The sequence below is a fragment of the Rhinopithecus bieti genome, unplaced genomic scaffold (assembly GCF_001698545.2).
Source record: "Rhinopithecus bieti isolate Rb0 unplaced genomic scaffold, ASM169854v2 scaffold_32008, whole genome shotgun sequence".
Lineage (NCBI taxonomy): Eukaryota > Metazoa > Chordata > Mammalia > Primates > Cercopithecidae > Rhinopithecus > Rhinopithecus bieti.
The window spans coordinates 389,931-412,254 of record NW_016814433.1 but is presented as its reverse complement, the minus strand read 5'-3'; the positions used below and the strand labels follow the sequence as shown (position 1 = coordinate 412,254).

General features: G+C 47.7%; 1 protein-coding gene across 5 annotated transcripts in view; it reads left to right on the top strand.

The window, feature by feature from the left end:
- Positions 1–18,230: 18,230 nt before the first annotated feature.
- The window catches only part of LOC108514419 (zinc finger protein 8), a 70,428-nt gene continuing 66,334 nt past the window's right edge, over positions 18,231–22,324 (top strand). For 3 of the 5 annotated variants that reach the window (XM_017850656.1, XM_017850654.1, XM_017850652.1), the window contains exons 1-3: positions 18,231–18,581; positions 19,070–19,168; positions 19,988–20,056. The gene's annotated coding sequence lies outside the window, so the exon portion shown is untranslated. Of the gene's footprint in view, positions 18,582–19,069; positions 19,169–19,987; positions 20,092–22,324 lie in introns of all 5 variants that reach the window. The other 2 variants (XM_017850655.1, XM_017850653.1) reach the window with 1 other exon arrangement.

The window sequence follows — 22,324 nt, the reverse complement described above, 5'->3', positions numbered from 1 at the left end:
TTATATAATAACTTTTAAAAAGCCAGGTAATTAACAATCTGCACTGATATTATATCCACAGTACCACAGTATTTATGTATATGAATTAAGGATTAAAAGTGTGGATAAATAAACTATTGATCTATTTCTGTGTAGAACCTGTGTATTTCCTGCCTACTTAAATATCTCTATAGTAATGATTAATATTTAAAGAACATTAAAACAAGGAGGGAGATTATCAGATAGTTCTAGAAGATTCTGTGCAAAGCTGCAGCACCTTGGGCACAAGATACTATGTGAGTTGGGATGACTAGATCTTTCTATTCCTTAGGGGGTTGTCATGACATGGTTAGGTGGAGGTAAGGAAAACTTAAACTCAAAGGGCTGGAAACCCCAGGCAAGTGTGGGGCTTCCTGGGAATATTCATGTTTCTTTTGTTTTTTTGACACAGAATCTCACTCTGTCACCCAAGCTAGAGTGCAGAGGTAGAATCATAGCTTACTGTAGCCTCAAACACCTGGGCTCAAAGGATCCTCCTGGCTCAGCCTTTCAAGCAGCTGGGACTACAGGCATGCGCCACCATGCCTAGCTTCATTTGGTTTGTGTTTCCATTTTTCCTGAGAGACTATCACAAGGAAGGCAACTGCTCTGCCCAGGAGCCCATCACTTAAGCAAAAAGACACTGGCAGTACTAGAGCATGTATTTGCCCACAGTTCACATTCTTTCTCCAGGTCACATAGCCCATAGTATATGACCCGCTCCATTCCTTGTTCTAGGCTCCACCTTTGCTCTTGAGTTCTGTGTAACATTTAAAACATAAAACTCTGGACCAAAAATACTTAGGTTCAAGACACTGGTTGAGTGCTACTTTGCATAGCTTCTTTAGAACCCTCGGGTCTTGCCCACAAGGGTGAGATGCAGTCATGCCATCTAGGGTGAGAGTACCTCCTTTCTCTGCAGAAATGAAAAACCCTTGGAGACAGGACCAGAGTAGATGCCTTGAGCCCATGTGCCTGGAGAATGACAGTGGTACACCAGCAACCCTATTGCCATTCACACATTGGGCATGGGCCTTGGGCTGCTGTGTTGCTTCTAGTCATTTCAGCACTTTAATACGGCACATGTTGCTTCTCTGAGAATATATGCAGTTGAAGAACTTGCCCAGGGATGTTAGTTGGTAAAAACAGCTTCCTCAGCTGTTCAGAACTCTACAATATCACCTCTCAAGAATGAACCAAAGAATTGGATGCTTGAGATTAGAACCTGGTAAACTCAAAATTCCCAGATTCCAAATCCTAGACGGTATGAGTCCAAAGCTTTAGTGATGGCTTCAGGAACTGAGGTGATGGTTTGAGCTGGGTCTGGGAAAATAAGGGACCCAGGAGTAGGAAAGAGGGGGAGAACATACTAGGGTATGGGAGAGCTAACGGACTACAAGGTACAAGGTCAGTGGGTCCATTCCAAGGTATGGAATGGCTCATCTCATGGCTGGCACCTGGGCTTGAGGTGGCTCTAAGGCTGAGTTCAGTTGTGTTGGGTTCTCTCATCTGAAGAGCCAGGGTTCCAACAGAATTAGGCAGAAACAGCATGGCTTTTTCTGACCCAGCCTAGGTCACATGGTGTCACCCTAGGACAGTCTATCCTTTACAAGCCAGTCACTAAGGCCAGCCAGATTAAGTGGAAAGGGGGTTAAACTCCATCTCTTGAAGGGAGAGTAGCAAAGTTAGGAAAGGCAGGAGAGTGTAGTGGCCAACTCTGGATAAGAAGGTCTACAAATATGCCAGCATTTATCTTTAAATACTGTGTATCCCCACCTGTACTTGCAAGACAGGAAGGGGAAGGCAGGGAGAGAGACTGCACGTGTGGGAGCTGACACACTAGACACAAGTATTAGATGTGGTTTAAATCCTGACTCTGCTCCTCACTGGGTCTGTGGTTGTCAGAAAGAGGATTAATGCCTAGAGGGTCCACGTTCCATATATCCAGTACACCAGTGAAAAGGTACATGAGGGGCCAGGCGCGGTGGCTCAAGCCTGTAATCCCAGCACCTTGGGAGGCCGAGGAGGGCGGATCATGAGGTCAGGTGATCAAGACCATCCTGGCTAATACAGTGAAACCCCGTCTCTACTAAATAAAAAAAAATTAGCCGGGCATGGTGGCAGGCGCCTGTAGTCCCAGCTACTTGGGAGGCTGAGGCAGGAGAATGGCATGAACCCGGGAGGCGGAAGTTGCAGTGAGCCGAGATCGCGCCACTGCACTCCAGCCTGGGCAACAGAGCCAGACTCTGTCTCAAAAAAAAAAAAAAAAAGAACCATACATGCAGAAGATACATGAGGCTGGGCACAGTGGCTCATACCTGTAATCCCAGAACTCTGGGAGGATCATTTGAGGCCAGGAGTTGGAGATCAGCCTGGGGAACATGGTGAGATCCTGTCTCAAAAAAAATAAATAAATAAAATAAGTAAAAAGCCAGGTGTGGCGGCGCACCTGTAGTCCCAGCTACTCAGGAAGCTGAGGTAGGAGGAATGCTCCAGCCTAGGAGTTTGAGGCTGTAGTGAGCTATGATTGCACCTCTGCACTCCAGTGTGAGAGAGAGACTTTGTCTCAAAAATCAATTTAAAATTTGTAAAAAGAGGTTACAAAATGTTAGCTTCTTTGAGAACACATGCAGTTGAAGAACTTGCCCAGGGATGTTAATTGGTAAAAACAGTCTCCTCAGCCATTCAGAACTCTACAGTATCACCTCTTAAGAATGAACCAAAGAGTGGGACCAATTAATTCCAGCACATCCATTATTTGTTCAACAAGAGTATCTTTATTATTTACCAAGAAGATTATCCAGCCAGTTGAGCAAACTCTGATTAATTTTAATAGGTTTTACTAAAATCTCTTGCATTTCTATTCTTTTATGTTTCTAATTTTTACATAGTTTTCTTCTGACTACAAAGTAACAGAAGATTTGATTTTTTAAAAATCGCTCTTTCCACCATCCTTTGGTGCCCTCCTCACGTGCAGATGAATATCCTGGCTGATGTTCTCAAGAGGATCAACAATGCTGAAGAGAGGCAAAAGACAGATTCTTGCTGGGCACGGTGGCTCACGCCTGTAATCCCAGCACTTTGGGAGGCCAAGGTGGACAGATCACAAGGTCAGGAGATCGAGACCATCCTGGCTAACACGGTGAAACCCCGTCTCTACTAAAATACAAAATTAGCTGGGTGTGGTGGCAGACGCCTGTAGTCCCAGCTACTCGGGAGGCTGAGGCAGGAGAATGGCGTGAACCAGGTAGGCAGGGCTTGCAGTGAGCCGAGATCACGCCACTGCACTCCAGCCTGGGCAACAGAGCGAGACTCCGTCTCAGGAAAAAAAAAAAAGATTCTTATTAGGCGGTGCTCCAAAGACATTCTCCGGTTTCTAATTGTGATGATGAAGCATGGTTACATTGGTAAATTTGACATCACTGATGATCATAGAGCTGGGGAAATTGTTGTGAACCTCACAGGCAGGTTAAACAAGTGTGGAATGATCAGCCCCAGATTTGATGTACTCAAAGTTCTAGAAAAACGGCAGAATAATCTGCTTCCATCCCGTCAATTTGGTTTCATTGTACTGACTTCAGCCGGCACCATGGACCACGAAGCATCAAGACAATAATACACAAGAGGGAAAATCCTGGGATTCTTTTTCTAGGGGTGTAATGCTTACAAATAAAATGCCTCAGTGGACTACAGTGCATCCAAAAACATAAAATCACTGACATTTGCACCACACACAAGTTATCCTCCAATAACGTGATCTTTCTTTCTTAGGGTGTAAAACCACACTCGGGGTTGTGGTATTTGATGCTGTGCAAAATGATTTTGCCTTTCCCTCACAGCTCGCGATTCCCTGTCACTGTTGTGAGAATTTGCGGGGTTATTCAGCATGGCCAGCATGGGTCCGAGCGAGGAGGGTCCCTCCTAGTTGCACAGGCTACGGAGTGGCTCCCCGGGTGCTTTCCAAGGCCAGGTCTCCACCTCGAAGTGCGTCAAAGGCTGTAGGCCCGGGGGACGCTGACAAGCGAGGGGGACGGCTGGCGGAGGGGTTGTTGGCGGGGGGGAGGGGGGGGCGGTTAATGGCGGAGTGGCGACCCAGCCGAGCCCACAGCTCTGGGAGGCTGGTTCTGCCTCTCTTCCGAAGCGTCGCCCCGCTAAGCTTAAAGCACCGGTACACACAACCGCCGACTTTCCAAAGCCCACAGTCGGCTTCACGCTGGAGGCCGGAAACCACAAGTCCCCAAAGCCCGGGTGCCCGCCCGAACTGACCTACCCAATCACCGCACCGCGTCACGCTGGAGGCCGGAAACGACAAGTCCCCAAAGCCCGCGCGCTCTGCCCGCCCGAACTGACCTACCCAATCACCGCACCGCTCCAACCAAGCGGCGACACAGGATGCCCAGTAAGAGTCACGCTTTGCCAAATAAGCAACCTGCCTCATCCAATCAGCGTCTCGCCTGCCCGGTTAGTTCCTTGTCTTGCCCAACCAGATTCTTGCCTCCTCCAAACCGCTTCTTGCCTGTGCCTGTGCCTGGCCCAATCAGTGGCTTGCGCCTCTTCGCGCCCCGCCCCGGCCTGGTGGAAACAGATTCAGGGCCATTTTGGCTACACCTGGGAGCAGGGCGCCCCGCGGCTGGCTGCGGCCCTGCGAAGATGAATGGCCCCGGATCTGTGGAGGCCCGCCTGCCCCCTGGGGACCCCGTCCTCCGCCTGGGGGGTAGTGTCAGGTGCGTTTGAACCAGAGCAATTCCATCTTGAATAGGGGCTTGGTAAACTAAGGCTAAGACCGGTTGGGCTACATTCCCAGTAAGTTAAGGCATTCTTAGTCCCAGGATGAGATAGGAGGTCAGTACAAGATACAGGTCATACAAACCTTGCTGATAAAGCAGCTTGCAATAAAGAAGCCGCCCCAAACCCACCAAAACCAATATAGTGATGAGAGTGACCTCTGGTCGTCCTCGCTGCTACACTTCCACCAGCGCCATGACAGTTTATAAATGCCATGGCAACGTCAGGAAGTTACCCTATATGATCTCAAAAGGGGAGGCGTGAATTATCCACCCGTTGTTTAGCATATCATCAAGAAATAGCCATAAAAATGGGCAACCAGCAGTCCTCAGGGCTGCTGTGTCTATGGAGTAGCCATTCTTTATTCCTTTACTTTCCTAATAAACTTGCTTTCACTTCATGGACTGGACTTGAATTCTTTCTTGCATAAGATCCACAAACCCTCTCTTGAAGTCTGGATCGGGACTCTCTTTCCAGTAACAGTGAGAGCCCAGACTGGAGCCGGGTGGTCGCAGGCTCCCAGGGGTTTGGGACCCTAGGGAGGTTGGTCTGTGCAACCGCCAGGCCCGGCCAGGGTCTCCTCATCAGGCTCAGGCGCACAAGCGCTGTGCTGGCCTGGCCGTCAATCACAGGTGAGAAGCATCCCGTTCCCGCCTTGGGAATTGCCCAGCACCTTCCCATCCTAAATGCCCAGCCTGGCCTGGCCACGGACTCTTGGTGAAGGGTCGGGCGGCGCATCACTCAGCTGTGGTAGTGGTGATGATGGCAGGGGTGCCGGGGGACTCGAGCTGTGTGTCCTGAGCAGAAACTTGAAAGAAATGTGAGTAGCTCTGCCGAGACCACGCATCTCCAGGCACTCCCAGCAGGGGGAATATCCAGATGCTTACCACACCAGTTTGTGTTTTGCCATATCCAGGACCCTCAGTCTTATTTACTGACTAATAATTTTTATTATTTTTTGAGAAGGAGTCTCTCTCTGTTGCCGAGGCTGGAGTGCAGTGGCGCCATCTCGGCTCACTGCAAGCTCTGCCTCCCAGGTTTACGCCATTCTCCTGCCTCAGCCTCCCGAGTAGCTGGGACTACAGGCACCCGCCACCATGCCCGGCTAATTATTTTGTATTTTAGTAGAGAGGCGGGATTCACCGTGTTAGATGGGGATGGTCCGAATTCCTGACCTCGTGATCCGCCGTCTCGGCCTCCCAAAGTGCTGGGATTACAGGCTTAGCCACTGCGTCCCGGCCATTTTTTGTATTTTTAGTAGAGACGGGGTTTCACCGTGTTAGATGGGATGGTCTTGATCTCCTGATCACGTGATCCGCCCGTCTCGGCCTCCCAAAGTGCTGGGATTACAGGCGTGAGCCACCGCGCCCGGCCTGCTGAATAATTTTTTTAAATCCATGCATTAAAATTCAAAATTTATAAACTGATTTAAAAGGGGTCATTCGGGTCGGGTGCTATGGGTCAGGCCTGGAATCACAGTACTTTGGGAGGCCTAGACGGGTGAATCATTTGAGCCCAGGAGTTCCAGACCAGCCTGGGCAACATAGCAAGACCGCATATCTGGGAAAAAAAGAAAAAGAAAAAAAGCTGGGCATGGTGGCACACACCTGTAGTCCCAGCTACTTGGGAGGATCGCTTGAACCCAGGAGTTGGATGCTGCGGTAAGCTATGGTTGCACCTCTGCACTCCAGCCTGACCAGCAGAGGGAGACCTTGTCTCAAAAAAAGAGGGGTGGGGGTGGGGGCCTTTTGGTTATTTACTTGCCAAAATAAACGTGAGTTAAATACAGTTGGTTAACGGCCCAGCGCAGTGGCTCACACTTGTAATCCTAAAACTCTGGGAGGCCAAGGTGGGTGGATCACGAGATCAGGAAATCGAGAACATCCTGGCTAACACGGTGAAACCACGCCTCTACCAAAAATACAAAAAATTAGCCCAGCGTGGTGGCGGGGGCCTGTAGTCCCAGCTACTCGGGAGGCTGAGGCAGGAGAATGGCCTGAACCCGGGAGGCAGAGCTTGCAGTGATCCGAGATGGGAGGTGGGTGGATCCGTTGAGGTCAGGAGTTCGAGAACAACCTGGGCAACCTGGAGAAATCCATTCTCTACCAAATATACAAACATTAGCCAGGCACGCCTGTAGTCCCAGCTACCCAGAATCCTGAGGCAGGAAAATCCCTTGAACACAGGAGGCAGAGGTTGCACTGATCTGAGATCATGCCACGGCACTCCAGGCTGGACAAGGAGTGAGACTCCAACTCAAAATCATCATCATCATCATCATCATCTACAAGGGAAACTGGCAAAAGTTAAGACAATTTGAACAGGAAGAACAATGTAGGGAGTGTCTTACCAAAATGAAAGTGTGTATTGTTAAGCTGAAGTAATTAAAACTGTGACCCTGGAGCAGAGACAGATCAATGCAACAAAGCTATGTAGAGATGGCATTTGTGGCATATGATAAAGCAGCCATTTTCAAATTATCCAGAAAAGAGGGAATGTTCAGAAAATGTGCTGGGAGAGTATATAGTTGTCGGGAAGAAAATTAAGTCAGACCTCCATAACACCACACAGAAAGTTCAATTTCGGAGGCATGAAAGAGCAAACATACGGTCGCGCACAGTGGCTCATGCCTCTAGGCCGAGGCGCGGGTGGATCACCTGAGGTCAGGAGTTGGAGATAAGCCTGGCCAACATGGCGAAACCCCACCTCTACTAAAAATACAAAGATTAACCAGGTGTGGTGGCAGGCGCCTGTAATCACAGCTACTCAGTGGGCTGAGACAGGAGAATTGCTTGAACCCGGGAGGCAGAGGTTGCAGGTTGCAGGTTGCAGTAAGCCAAGATCAAGCCACTGCACTCCAGCCTAGGTGATGGAGCAACACTCTGTCTAAAAAAAAAAAAGGGGGGGCCAGGCGCGGTGGCTCACGCCTGTAACCCCAGCACTCTGGAAGGCCAAGGCAGACGGATCACCTGAGATGAAGAGTTCGAGACCAGCCTGGCCAACATGGCGAAACCCCATCTCTATTAAAAGTACAAAAATTAGCCAGGCGTGGTGGTGGGTGCCTGTAATCCCAGCTACTCAGGAAGCTGAGGCAGGAGGTGGAGGTCGCAGTGAGCCGAGATGGAGCCACTGCACTCCAGCCTGGGCGACAAGAGTGAGACTCTGTCTCAAAAAAAAAAAAATCAAACTCAACAATTTATCAAAAGGATGACAGTATATTCAAACTCAGTTTGCTTCAGGAATGCAAGAATGCTTCAGGCTGGGCGCGGTGGCTCAAGCCTGTAATCCCAGCACTTTGGGAGGCCGAGGCGGGCGGGTCACGAGGTCAGGAGATGGAGACTATCCCAGCTAACACGGTGAAACCCCATCTCTACTAAAAATACAAAAAATTAGCCAGGCGCGGTGGTGGGTGCATGTAGTCCCAGCAGCTCAGGAGGCTGAGGCAGGAGAATGGCGTGAACCCGGGAGCTTGCAGTGAGCCCAGATGGCACCACTGCACTCCAGCCTGGGCCACATAGCGAGACTCCCTCTCAAAAAAGAAAAAAGAAAATGATTTAAAAGATCAAAAGGAAAAATAAACGCTTATGACAGTCAAGAAAATTATAATCAAAATAATAGTCAAAGAACTGGCCTTACTTGGATATTAAAATGCCATTATAATCTCAACAGAATGGTATTATTATTATTTTATTTATTTATTTATTTTGACAAGGAGTCTCACTCCGTCGCCCAGGCTGGAGTGCAATGGCGCGATCTCGGCTCACCGGAACCTCCACCTCCCGGATTCAAGTGATTCTCCTGCCTCAGTGTCCCGAGTAGTTGGGATTACAGGTGTCTGCCACCATGCCCTGCTACAGAATGGTGTTATTGTAAGAATTGACAAATGGATGTGTAGAAGAAAAATGATAGCTTATTTGAAAAGTGATTTTGGGAGAATTCTAGCTCTCCCTTGTAAGCTGATGCCTCCATCAGACCTCAAACAAAAGTAATTCCTAATAGACTAATGATTTGCGTGTTTTTAAAATTTTTTTTATATTTTGAGATGGAGTCTTGCTTTGTCACCCAGGCTGGAATGCACTGGCGCGATCTTGGCTCACTGCAACCTCTGCTTCCCAGGTTCAAGCCATTCTCCCCACTCAGCCCCACTAGTAGCTGGGATTATAGGCACGTGCCATAATGCCCTAGCTAATTTTTGTATTTTTAATAGAGACGGGGTCTCACCATGTTGGCCATGCTGTTCTCAAACTCCTGGCCTCAAGTGATCCACCTGCCTCGGCTTCCTAAAGTGCTGGGATTACAGGCTTGAGCCACCGCACCTGACCAGATTTGCATGTTTTAAAAAGTGCAAAAGAAAATTTAGAAGACTACATAAACATAAAATCTATGGCTTGCAATGCTTTTTTAAGCAAGACAAAAAACTCATATCTATTCATAAAGGAAGAGTAGACATACATAATTTACATAAAAAGATTTTTTTTTATTTTCGAGACAGAGTCTTGTTCTGTCACCCAGGCTGGAGTCCAGTGGTGCAATCTCCACTCACTGCAACCTCCGCCTCCTGAGTTCAAGCGATTTTCGTGCCTCACCCTCCTGAGTCGCTGGGATTGCAGGCACGCACCACCATGCCTGGCTGATTATTGTATTTTTAGTAGAGACGGGTTTTGCTGTGTTGGCCAGGTTGGTCTTGAACTCCTGGTCTCAAGTGATTCTCTTGCCTCAGCTTCCTAAAGTGCTGAGATTACAAGCGTGAGCCACTGCATCTGGCCTAAAAGAATTTTTTTTTTTTTTTTTGAGGCGGAGTCTCGCTCTGTCGCCCAGACTGGAGTGCAGTGGCCAGATCTCAGCTCACTGCAAGCTCCGCCTCCTGGGTTTACGCCATTCTCCTGCCTCAGCCTCCTGAGTAGCTGGGACTACAGGCGCCCACCACCTCGCCCGGCTAGTTTTGTGTTTTGGTAGAGACGGGGTTTCACCGTGTTAGCCAGGATGGTCTTGATCTCCTGACCTCGTGATCCGCCCGTCTCGGCCTCCCAAAGTGCTGGGATTACAGGCTTGAGCCACCGCGCCCGGCCTAAAAAGAATTTTTTGTATGCTAAAATAGATACCACAGATTTTAAAAAGGAAATAAATTGTGTATTGAGAAAAATATTTGTAACACAAATGACAGACGAGATTAACATTTATAAACTATCACGAGCTCCTATAAAGCGCCAAAAAAGAAAAAATATATTAATTAGGCAAAACACAGAAAACAAAACCCAAATAACCAGTAAGAATATGTAAAGATCCTGAAAGCACAAGTAGCTAGGGAATACAAATGAAATGAAATGTTACTTTTACCCAAAATACTGGCAAAATACAAAGGATAATACCCAATGCTGGAAAGAATAGGGATCATTATTCGCACTTTGGAAAGCAATTTGGCAATACCTAAGAGAATTAAGAACACACTTATCCTTCAACTTGTGCAGTCCCACTGGAGGGGCTCTGACAAAATGAAGGCACTAATTCTGGGTGTTCAGGAGTGTTTACTACAGTATTGTTTATGTGTGTTTGGAGATAGAGAAGGGTGTGGGAGGTGAATGCTATGATTTTACACTGGAAGAGGTGCAAATGAGGGGGGAAGAAGTAGGCTGGAGCAAATTGAAAGCTATGTCTGCTATAATTAGTTAAGAGAAAATATGAATGTAAGGTTCAATGTAGGAAGTTTTTCTTTTTTCTTTCTTTTTTTTTTTTTTTTTTGAGACAGTCTTGTCCTGTCGCCCAGACTGGATTGCAATGGCATGATCTTGGCTCACTGCAACCTCTGCCTCCCGGATTCAAGTAATTCTCCTGCCTCAGCCTCCTGAGTAGCTGAGATTACAGGCATCCACTGCCATGCCTGGCTATTCTTGTATTTTTAGTAGAGACAGGGTTTCACCACGTTGGTCAGGCTGGTCTTGGACTACTGACTTTGTGATCTGGCCACTTCAGCCTCCCAAAGTGCTGGGATTATGTGCGTGAGCCACCGAGCTCAGCCACAATGTATGAAGTTTTTCTAGACATGTAAAAGTGAGCATGCACTTGGGCAAAAATGAAATAGAGGCATCCAAAAATCAAAACATAGATTTGATTTCAGGATGGGAGTCTATGTCATCTTCTATTTGAATTTTCTGTTATTTCCTGAGTTCCAACTTTTTCCCACTCCAGATAATTCATATTATAATATTTCCATAAACCTGGCTCACAGAATAAAAGTTTGAAAAGTTTATTTCAGGCCAGGCGCGGTGACTCAAGCCTGTAATCCCAGCACTTTGGGAGGTCGAGACGGGTGGATCACAAGGTCAGGAGATCGAGACCATCCTGGCTAACACGGTGAAACCCCGTCTCTACTAAAAAATACAAAAAACTAGACGGGCGAGGTGGCGGGTGCCTGTAGTCCCAGCTACTTGTGAGGCTGAGGCTGGAGAATGGCGTAAACCCGGGAGGTGGAGCTTGTAGTGAGCTGAGATCCGGCCACTGCACTCCCACTCCAGCCTGGGCGACCCAGCGAGACTCCATCTCAAAAAAAAAAAAAGAAAAGAAAAGTTTATTTCAATAATCATTAGAAAAATTATGGCTGGGCACGGTGACTCATGCCTGTAATCCCAGCACTTTGGGAGGCTGAGGCGGGCGGATCACGAGGTCAGGGGTCAAGACCAGCCTGATCAACATAGTGAAACCCCCGTCTCTACTGAAAGTACAAAAATTAGCTGGGCGTGGTGGCACACGCCCGTAATCCCAGCTACTCAGGAGGCTGTGGCATGAGAATCGCTTGAACCTGGGAGGCAGCGGTTGCAGTGAGCTGAGATCACGCCACTGCACTCCAGCCTAGGTGACAGAACGAGACTCCGTCTCAAAAAAAAAAAAAATTATGGAAGTGAAAATTGTGCAAAAATGAGTGTGCACCAACTTTCTGTCAGAGTTTCATCTTAATAAACTAAAAAGAAAGCAAACAAAAGATAAACTGTACAAGCATGCCAACAATAATCTTTACTTCTGCCATGTTTTACCCTTTAATATTCACAAGAAAAGTCATGCAGGAGGAAAATTTTATAACTATAGTAAATATAGACAACTTTAACAACACTAGATCTACTGGCCAAAAGGAAAAAACAAAAAACAAGCCCCAGTATATCCCTAACTGTATACCAGAGAATCTTAAAAGAAAAAATAATTTGGCCGGGCGCAGTGGCTCACGCCTGTAATCTCAGCACTTTGGGAGGCCGAGGTGGGCGGATCACGAGGTCAGGAGATTAAGACTATCCTGGCTAACACGGTGAAACTCCGTCTCTACTAAAAAGACAAAAACAAAATTAGCCAGGCGTGGTGGCAGGCGCCTGTTGTCCCATCTACTCCGGAGGCTGAGGTGGGAGAATGGCATGAACCCTGGAGGCAGAGCTTGCAGTGAGCTGTGATCGTGCCACTGCACTGCAGACTGGGCGACACAGCGGGACTCCGCCGCCTCAAAAAAAAAAAAAAGATAAAATAATTCATATGATTATAATAAATGAGAGAAAAACTTCTTTTACAGCTCTTGTCTTTCTCAAAGGGGGAGGACTCCTCCTGGACAGAAACCCCATGGATGTATTCAACATGGTAAATCGTTTTGATGGAACTCTCACCTACTTGCACATCACAACTTATACCAGATAGAAAATTTATTAATGTAATCAATGTGGAAAGTTTTTCAGCCTGGTGCTCCCACCTTGTTAGACATTGCATAACTCATACTGGAGACTCTGGGAACATCAGGAACATCAGAGAGCTTTCAGCAGATCTCATCTAATTGGGCAATAGAAAACTCACCCTGAAGAAAAACAATTCCATTGGAATCAATGTGAGAAACCTTTCAGTGACATCCTTGATTTCAATTTGCATCAAGGAAAGTATAATGGAGAGAAGCCTTATGAATGTAGTCAAGGTAGGAAATCTTTCTATACAGCTCTGGGTTTGCTGCACATAAAATAACTCATACTGGAGAGAAGCTTCATGACTGTAATCAGTTCTCAATTAAAGTTCTCACTTGTTGCTCATCAGATAAATCATACCGCAGAGAAACTGGGAGTGTCCTGAGTGTGACAAATCAGCTGTAGCTGATTACTTATTTGGCATCAGAGATTTCACACTAGAGAGAAACCTCATGAATGTCACCAGTGTGGAAAATCCTGCGGCAAGAATTCTCACCTTACTGAACAGCAAAGAACTCATTCTGGAGAGAAGCCTATAAATGTAGTCAACGTGGAAAAACTTTCAGACAGAATTCTTACCTTCTTGTGTGTGCATCAAAAAATTCATATGGGCAAAACCAACATGAATGTCTAAATGTGAAAAGCCTTCAGGAGACTATCTGACCTTATGGAACACCAGATAATTCATAATAGAAAGTGTATACATATAATCAGTACAGAAAGACCTTTCAGGCAGCATTCTAGTCATGTCAGGCACCAGATAACTCATTCTTGAATCAAACTGTTAATGAACTTTTTATTTATTTTATTTTCTTTTCTTTTTGAGATGGAGTCTTGCTCTGTTGCCCAGGCTGGAGTACAGTGGCAGGATCTCGGCTCACTGCAAGCTCCGCCTCCCAGGTTCACACCATTCTCCTCCCTCAGCCCCTCGAGTAGCTGGCACTACAGGCGCCCGCCACCACGTCCGGTTAATTTTTTGTATTTTTAGTACAGACAGGGTTTCACCATGTTAGCCAGGATGGTTTCGATCTCCTGACCTTGTGATCCGCCTGCCTCGACCTCCCAAAGTTCTGGGATTACAGGCGTGAGTGACCGCGCCCAGCAAATGAACTTTTTAAATTGAGACAGGGTTTCGCTCTCTCATCCAGACTAGAGTGTAGTGGCAGGATCATCATTCCCTGCAGCCTCAACCTCTTGGTCTCAAGTGATTCTCTAACCTCAGCCTCCCAAAGTGCTGGGGTTACAGGTGTGAGGCATTGTGCCCAGCCATAACATTAAAAATATTTTCTTCCCCTTTATTTGGACATCAAGGTAAAAGTGACTTTTTTTTTTTGAGACAGAGGCAGGCTGGAGGAGTGCAGTGGCACCATCTCGGCTCACTGCAACCTCCATCTCCTAGGCTCAAGCCATTCTCCTGTTTCAGCCTCCTGAGTAGCTGGGATTACAGGTACCCGCCACCACACTCGGCTAGTTTTTGTATTTTTAGTAGAGACGGGGTTTTGCCATGTTGGCCAGGCTGGTCTTGAACTCCTGACCTCAGGTGATTCACCTGCCTCAGCCTCCCAAAATGCCGGAATTACAGGCATAAGCCACCGTGCCTGGCCAAAGGTAACATTTTTAATGTAACAATATATGGTCATTCTTTGCTCTTATGACACAATCCTACAAAAGGCAATCACTAAGCTTAAGCACTAAGCCTAAAAATGAATAATATAAACACTGATGTGGAGAAAGTTATTCCTCAGACGACTGCATTATTGATACAGACATGGAAACAGTAGACAGAAATGTAATATCAAAGTTCTTATTAAACATTTTTCCACGTGAGACCTTGTGTGTAGTTTCTTTAGGCAGATTCTGTAAGACATAAACATGCTACAAAGTGAAAAATGCATGATGTATATGATTGTTTCACCATATTAAAGTATGTTTGCAGCCGTGCGCAGGGGCTCACACCTGTAATCCAGACATTTTCGGAGGCCGAGGCAGGTGGATCATGAGGTCAGGAGATTGAGACCATCCTGGCCAACATCGTGAAACTCCAACTCTACTAAAATACAAAAAATTAGCTGGGTGTGGTGACGCAGGCTTGTAGTCCTAGCTACTTGGGAGGCTGAGGCAGGGGAATCGCTTGAACCCGGGAGGCAGAAGTTGTAGTGAGCCGAGATTGCACCATTGCACTCCAGCCTGGGCAACAAGAGTGAAACTCCACCTCAAAAAAAAAAAGAAAAAAAAATTAAATCACTATAATCCTAAATCTCATTAGAAATATCAGGATAAATCCAAAATATATTTTTTCTTAAAAAGTAATTTTACATTGAAGAAGTCTATAATGGCTACCCTAATAATAATGAGTTGTTCTAGTGCACAGATTGTGGTCTCTGAAACACATTTCCCACTAAAAGAACCAGGCTCCTCAGGGAAATAACAGATTCCAGGGCTGGGGCAGGACATTTGGAGAACGCCCATACCAGAAAGCAAAGAAGCTATCCAAGAGTACTGGGGTCATGTCACAAGGACATAGGAGCAAGCCCGAAGGACCTCCTCTTGACCAAGGTTGGGTCAAGTGGAGAATTAAGTTATTCACTGAAATGAATTAAAACACATTCAATATGCTAAAAATCCACATATGGCTGAATCCATATTCAGTGTTTAAATTACCCCAATTGTGTCTTTTTTATATTTTACTTATTTGAATTAGGATATGAACAAAGTTCATACTTTTGAGATGGAGTCTTGCCCTATCACCCAGACTGGAGTCCAGGTGCGATCTTGGCTCACGGCAACCTCTGCCTCCCTGGTCAAGCGATTCTCCTGCCCCAGCCTCCCAAGGCTGGGCGCAGTGGCCAAAGCCTGTAATCCCAGCACTTTGGAAGGCCGAGGCGGGTGGATCACAAGGTCACGAGTTTGAGACCAGCCTGGCCAACATGGTGAAACCCTGTCTCTATTAAAGATATAAAAAATTAGATGGGTGTTGTGGCACACGCCTGTAATCCCAGCTACTTGGGAGGCTGGCGTAGGGGAATCGCTTGACCAGGGAGGCGGAGGTTGCAGTGAGCCGAGATTGCGCTATTGCACTTCAGCCTGGGTGATAGGGCAAGACTCCATTTCAAAACAAAACAAAACAAAACACAAATAAATGGAAATAAAATGAAAAATTACATGTGGGAGACATCCATATGAGACGTCAGTACATATTAACCAAATGCAAGGTATGAACTTTGTTCATATCCTAATTTGAATCAGTAAAATATAAAAAAAGACACAATTGGGGTAACTTAAACACTTAATATTTTATAATATTAAGAATCTATTCCTAACATTATAGGTGAATTAATGATTGTGTAGTTATTTTTAAAAATCATTCTTTTGCCGGGTGTGGTGGCTCATGCCTGTAATCCCAGCACTTTGGGAGGCCAAGGTGGGTGGATCACGAGGTCAGGAGTTCAAGACCAGCCTGACCAATATGGCGAAACCCCGTCTCTACCAAAAATACAAAAATTAGCCAGGTGTGGTGGTGCGTGCCTGTAATCCCAGCTACTCAGGAGGCTGAGGCAGAATTGTCTGAACCCGGGAGGCGGAGGTTGCAGTGAGCCAAGATTGTGCCTGGCAACTGCACTCCAGCCTGGGTGACACAGTGAGACTTTGTCTAAAAAAAAAAAAAGTCATTCTTTTTTCCCATTATATCTTTTTTTTTCTAATAGGTCTTGGTGTTGATTTTAAACAGCTTGAGAGATAATTCACATACCATTCATCCACTAAAAATGTACATGGTTTAATATACTTACAGTTTTACAACCATCACTACAATAAATTTTAGAACATTTTCATTACCCCAGAAAGAAGCCAGAGTTTCTCAAATTCCCAATGACTGGAATTTCTCCTCAAACTTCCCTAGGCCCTGACAACACTTTGTGTCTTCGGATTTGCCCACTCTAGAAAAAAGCATTGTCTTTTAGAGATATTCTTTTTTTTTTTTTTTTTGAGACAGAGTCTCGCTCTGTCACCCAGGCTGGAGTGCAGTGGCGCTGTCTTGGCTCACTGCAAGCTCCACCTCCCAGGTTCACACCATTCTCCTGCCTTAGCCTCCCTAGTAGCTGGGACTACAGATGCCCGCCACCACGCCCGGCTAATTTTTTGTATTTTTAATGGAGACGGGGTTTCTGTTAGATAGGATGATCTTGATCTCCTGACCTCGTGATCCACCCGCCTCGGCCTCCCAAAGTGTTGGGATTACAGGTGTGAGCCACAGCGCCTGGCCCTAGAGATACATTCTTAAATTCTTAAGTATTTATGGGTGAAATGATGTGTCTAGGATTTGCTCCAAAATAACTCTGGGAGCTGGGAGCAGGTAGGGATAGAGTAAAAGGCAGAATGCTGACAGTCAATGAAGCTCGGTGAGGGTAATCGATGCATGGGTGAAACATGGGGTTTCATTACACTATTCTCTCTACTTTTGTATGTTTGAAATTTTCTTTCTTTTTTTTTTTGAGACAGAGTCTCGCTTTGTAGCCTGGGCTGGAATGCAGTGGTGTGATCTCAGCTCAATACAAGCTCCGCCTCCCAGGTTCATGCCATTCTTCTGCCTCAGAGGATCACAAGGTCAGAAGATCGAGATCATCCTGGCTACAGGATGAAAGCTCCGTCTCTTACTAAAAATACAAAAAAATTAACCGGGCGTGGTGGGGGGCGCCTGTATCCCAGCTACTCCAGGAGCTGAGGCAGGAGAAAGGCGTGAACCCGGGCGAGGCGGAGCCCTGCAGAGCTGAGATCACACCACTGCACTCCAGCCTGGGGGAGCAGAGGGAGACTCCCGTCTCACAAAAAAAAAAAAAAAAAAAGAAGACTGAAGGAACCTTCCCCAGTGAAACCCCTAGCAGCCTTATTTCTCCTTGGCCACCAGAATACCCTTGCCTAATTCACACAGCAAGAGGCTTGAGTCCATTCCGATTAGCTTAGAATCCATCAAGATCCTCCCTTAGAGAGTTAGATTCTAGATTTCCTGGAAGAATCTAAAAATTGCGGGGTCGTGCTAGCCAGGTATGAAAATAAGCAAGTAAAAAGGTGACGACTGTTGGGTAAAGTTATCGACAAGGTCAGGCACAAGACAGTCAAGCCAAGGAAGGCTAGTCACAGATGCACCCCAGGCACAAAAACACAGTCCACGAGCTGAGGATGCCTGAGCCACAGTGGTTCCCGCCTATCTGGCATTTGTAGGAAAGTTTCCTGTGGTCTCCCTCATTGAAGAGCCAGGACGGGTCAGCAGGGGTGGGTCTCAGACACTGTGGCCCACAACGCACTGAGACTGAACATGAGACCATTTATAATAACAGAACTCTGACCCACAACTTCTGCAGCAATAGGTACGAACAGAACTTGGTCACTAACTGCCAGCCTCCCTATTTTTTTCCCTGTCCCACTTAGGAGCTACTACAGAAAGCCAAACAGGCTCGACTGAGCAATCACCTAGGACGAATCGCCGCCTCCAGTGAGCGTGCTTCCAGCTTCCACTCGGAATGCTCCAAGTGGGCACACCCGGGGCTTTGTTTCTGTCACTAGGACGCGTCCCCATGCCCAGGCTGTCCCCGAGTCCCTGCTACAGGCGCAGATGGTGGCGGGCGTCCTTGCCCCTGGGCTCCCGGTTAACGGCCTCGGACCGTTCTCATGGCGCAGTCTTCGTCTCTCTCCCCAGCAGGCCAAGGCGCCGGGAAGGCCCCTGAGGAGATGACAGCGCCGAGCCCCATCAGGCGCCAGTCCCGCCCTGGACGCCGGGCGCCGCCTCCACAGTCTCGGCTTCGGTTGCTGGATGTGAACCAGCGCGGCCCGTTCAAGGCGGAGGGCACAGGCGCGCCAAGGCACAGAGCCGCGGGAAGCAACTCCCTAAGCCACAATGCTAGTCGCGAACACAGGAAACAGCTCGTCTCGCCGCCGCGGGACCCCAAGCTCCCGTTGGCAATTAATAAGCCTGTGGGAGCAACGGCCGCGGCGCGGAATTCTGGGAGTTGTTCGTTGCGCGGAGCGCGGGCACGTCCGCCGGCCACCGGAAGCAGCGCCATTGCCCGGTGCGTGCGGGTGAGTCTGGCCCCCTCAAGGTTGGCGCGGAGGTTTCACTGTTAGCCGGGTGCAGCCGCAGCGCAGGACCAGGCCAGAGCCGCCCCAGGTGACCTGGGCGTGCCGGAGAAACGAGCAGGGCCTGCGGGGCCCTCATGCGGCGAGGCCGGGCAAGGGCAGGGTCCTGATGGGATCGGGATCTCTCCGGCCTCAGGGACAGGGAAGGCCAGTCCAGTCAGGTTTCCCCTGCCGCAGCGCCCGGCTGGGTCTGAGCTTGTCAGGAGGCTCTCTTGCTGCAGAGCTGGGAGGGAACTGATAGGGCCTGGCCCCCTCGCAGGTCCGGGCAGGGGGTAGGACTGGGTGGGCCCTCCTGACAGAGGGGGCCGGGGTCGAGGGCTGCAGGGGCTGGAGATTCAGGCCGGAGTATGGAGCTCTGGGGCTGCCGACCCAGTGGGCTTCTCCCGGCTCCTTTTTCCTCCCTCAGCTCATCTTCTGCGGCTTATCCACAGGTGGCAGCCAAGAGCCTCCTGATACAGTGGCACCAGGTGGCGCCTGTTGGACCCCAGAGGTCATCCCAGCTCCAGACGTGGACACATTTTCTTCCAATGGTACGTGAAGCTTGAACCTTGAAGAGAATGTGTGTATTTTCCAAGTGAAGAGAAGATTAAGGCCAGTCCTGGCAGGGCAGGGGTAACTGGGGTGTTGGGGGCCTTCAGTGGTTAAGTGCTGCTGGTGCACCCCAGTGAGAGACTACAGAGGTGAACAGGATGGGATGTGTATGTAACACCTATAAGTGAGGGATCGGGGTTGCATTTATGTTAGGTAATATTTGATGGGGACCATACAAGGCAGTGCTAAGGAGGAAGGCATGGGGTTGGATTTCAGAGTCTAAGGGAGTAGGGAAACATCTGATTGTGGAAATGACTCCGTTTAAGGAGGGATGCCAAAAGACAGGAAGGAGTGGAGGAAGACTGTGTTTCTGTTTCCAGCGTGAAGCCAGGATAGAAGTCACAGTGCAAGGAAGTTGTGGAATTCCTGGTCAGTCTCTGCATGGGAGTTGAGGAGCATGTGGGTGGACATGGCTGAATGTGGAGGAGGGAATGGCAGTGGCAGGAAGTCCAGGATGTTTGGGCTGGACATGTAACCTGGGGCAGATTGGAAACATCGCCCCACAAGCAGGAAAGGAGAAAACTGGAAAAGGAAAGAGAAGGCAACTCCCTCCCCAGCCCTGTAGCCAGAGGGACTTCTGCCAGTTCAGCCCCCACACAGGTCCAGTATGAGGAACAGAAGGAGAATTTTATGTCCAAGTATAATCACTATGAATACATCTGTTGTGCCCCTTTTGCAGGTCAGCACAATGTTAAGCTCTGTAAATGCAACTCAGTTCTTTCAGCATCCTCACAAGGCAGGGCTTGCTGTCTTTCCAGATGTCTACAGATGAGGAAACTGAAGCCTGGAGAGGTTAAAGAGGCCCATTCAGAGTCCTACAGCAGCAGGTAATGGAGGCAGTACTTTGAAAGCAGGTTGCAAAGTGAGTGTTCTTAGCCCTTGCCCTTGGATGCCTCCAGACAAGGAAGGACAGGGTTAGAGAGCAGAAATGGACACAGGCAGTGAGAGATTCCCCAGGGAAGGCCAGGAGCATCAGGACAGGATAGTATCACATAGGATATTGGGCAGACCTCTTGGGTGTGGTCTACATTTGTGTTTGTGTGTGTGTTCAGGAATGAGAGAGCAGAGCAGGGATGGGCAAGATAAGGAGGGGGAAACTGTGAGTGTTGGTCACTCTGTTCAGGCCTCAGCTGAGAGAAGAGGCATGGGGGTGGGGCACTGGGCTATGGATTCATCTTGACCAGAGAGAAGACATCTGACCTCAGAATTTGAAGGGAGCTACTAATGAGTGCAGGCTTGCATGAGTTTGTGTGCCAGGAAGTTGAAAGAGTCCAGAGTCATCCCTTGGAGTGAATTAAAAGGCTGATTTGTCTGCAAAGAGAGGACAGTGGTGGAAGGGGGCTGAAGTAGGGAGTGAGAGCATCAGCTTGCAGCTGTAAGGGGATGGTGACTGAGCGGATACTGGTGTTCCTGAACTCGTATACCACCCAGGACTCAGAAACTAGCAGAGTTGGGCAGAGAGGGCAGTCAAGGGCATGGGCAGATTACACAGAACAAACAGGTCAGAGAGGCCAAGAGATGGACCGCAGGCCAAGGATGCTAAGAAAAAGAACAGGGGCATTGGGCTGGGCTGGGCTGGGCTGGGGTGTACCAGATGGGGAGGCTGGGAGCCTGAGTGGTAGTGTGCTTAGGGCCATGAGCTATGGAGCTCCCCACTTCTCACTCCCCAGCCACAAGGCCTCAGTTAAGTTTTACTCAAGTTCTTTCTGCCTTGGTTTCCTCTTTCAGAAAACAGGGTAAATGCTGATAATTGTCTTTGTGGGGTTACAAGGAAGATCAAATGCATGAATTCAGGCAGAGAACAGGGTACAGTGCCTGGCCTGTAGGAAGTACAGCCTGAGTGGTCAGTGGATTCTGAAAGGTAGGAAGACCTGGGGCATTTTCTAGGGAAGGAGGCTGAGATCATAGGCCCCAGCGTGTTTTGATTCATGTCTTCATTATTATTTTTTTTTTATAGACGGAGTCTCACATGTTGCCCAGACTTGTCTCGAACTTCTGACCTCAAGAGAGCCTCCTGCCTTGGCCTCACAAAGTGCTGGGATTATATGTCTTTAATACAGAGCAGCTTTTTATATTTTTCAGCTGTGCAGTTTATTTTATTATGAACTGTTTGTGACTGGCACCTCTCTTTCTCATAGATCTTTATTTTTATTAAAGAAGCTTAAATATTTTGTCAAGTTCAAAAAATAGTCCTGGTGTTTTGCTTTTTTTTTGGAGACAGGATCTCGCTCTGTCACCCAGGCTGTAATCGTGGCATGACCTCGGCTCAGTGCAGCCTCCGCCTCATGGGTTCAAGCGATTCTTGTGCCTCAGCCTCCCAAGTTACTGGGACTACAGATGTGTGCCACCACACCCAGCTAATTTTTTTATTGTTTTAGTATAGACAGGGTTTCACCATGTTGTCCAGGCTGGTCTTGAACTTGAAAAGTAATAGAAAATATAATATGTAATGGCAGAAATAAGACTAGTTCTCACAGTAAATGTGATAAGTAGAACTCTGTTTCAGTAGACACTTTGAATTGAAAATAAAAAGCTAAAGATACGTGCTACTTAGAAGAGTCAGATGATCCAGGCTTTGACAAACAGGTGGTAGGATGAGAATAGATCTATCAGTGAAAACAAAGAAATAGGTGGCAAGATAATATCAGATAAGGTAGACCTTTAGTTCAACAGCATTAGGACACTTTTATCTTTTTTTTTTTTTTTTTTTTTTGAAACAGGGTCTCACTCTGTCACCCAGGCTGGAGTGCAGTGACGCCATCACAGCTCACTGCAGCCTTGAACTCCAGGCTCAAGTGATCCTCCCACCTCAACCTTCTCAGTAGCTGGGACTACAAGTGTATGCCACTACACCCAGCTAACTTTTTGATTTTTTGGTAGAGATTCGGTCTCACTTTGTTGTCCAAGCTAGTCTCCAACTCCTAGGCTCAAGCAGTCTTCCTGCTTTGACCTCTGTAATAGTCTGTTCTCATGCTGCTAATAAAGACATACCCAGGCCAGGTGCGGTGGCTCATGCCTGTAATCCCAGCACTTTGGGAGGCAGAGGTGGGCAGATCACAAGGTCAGGAGATTGAGACCATCCTGGCTAACACGGT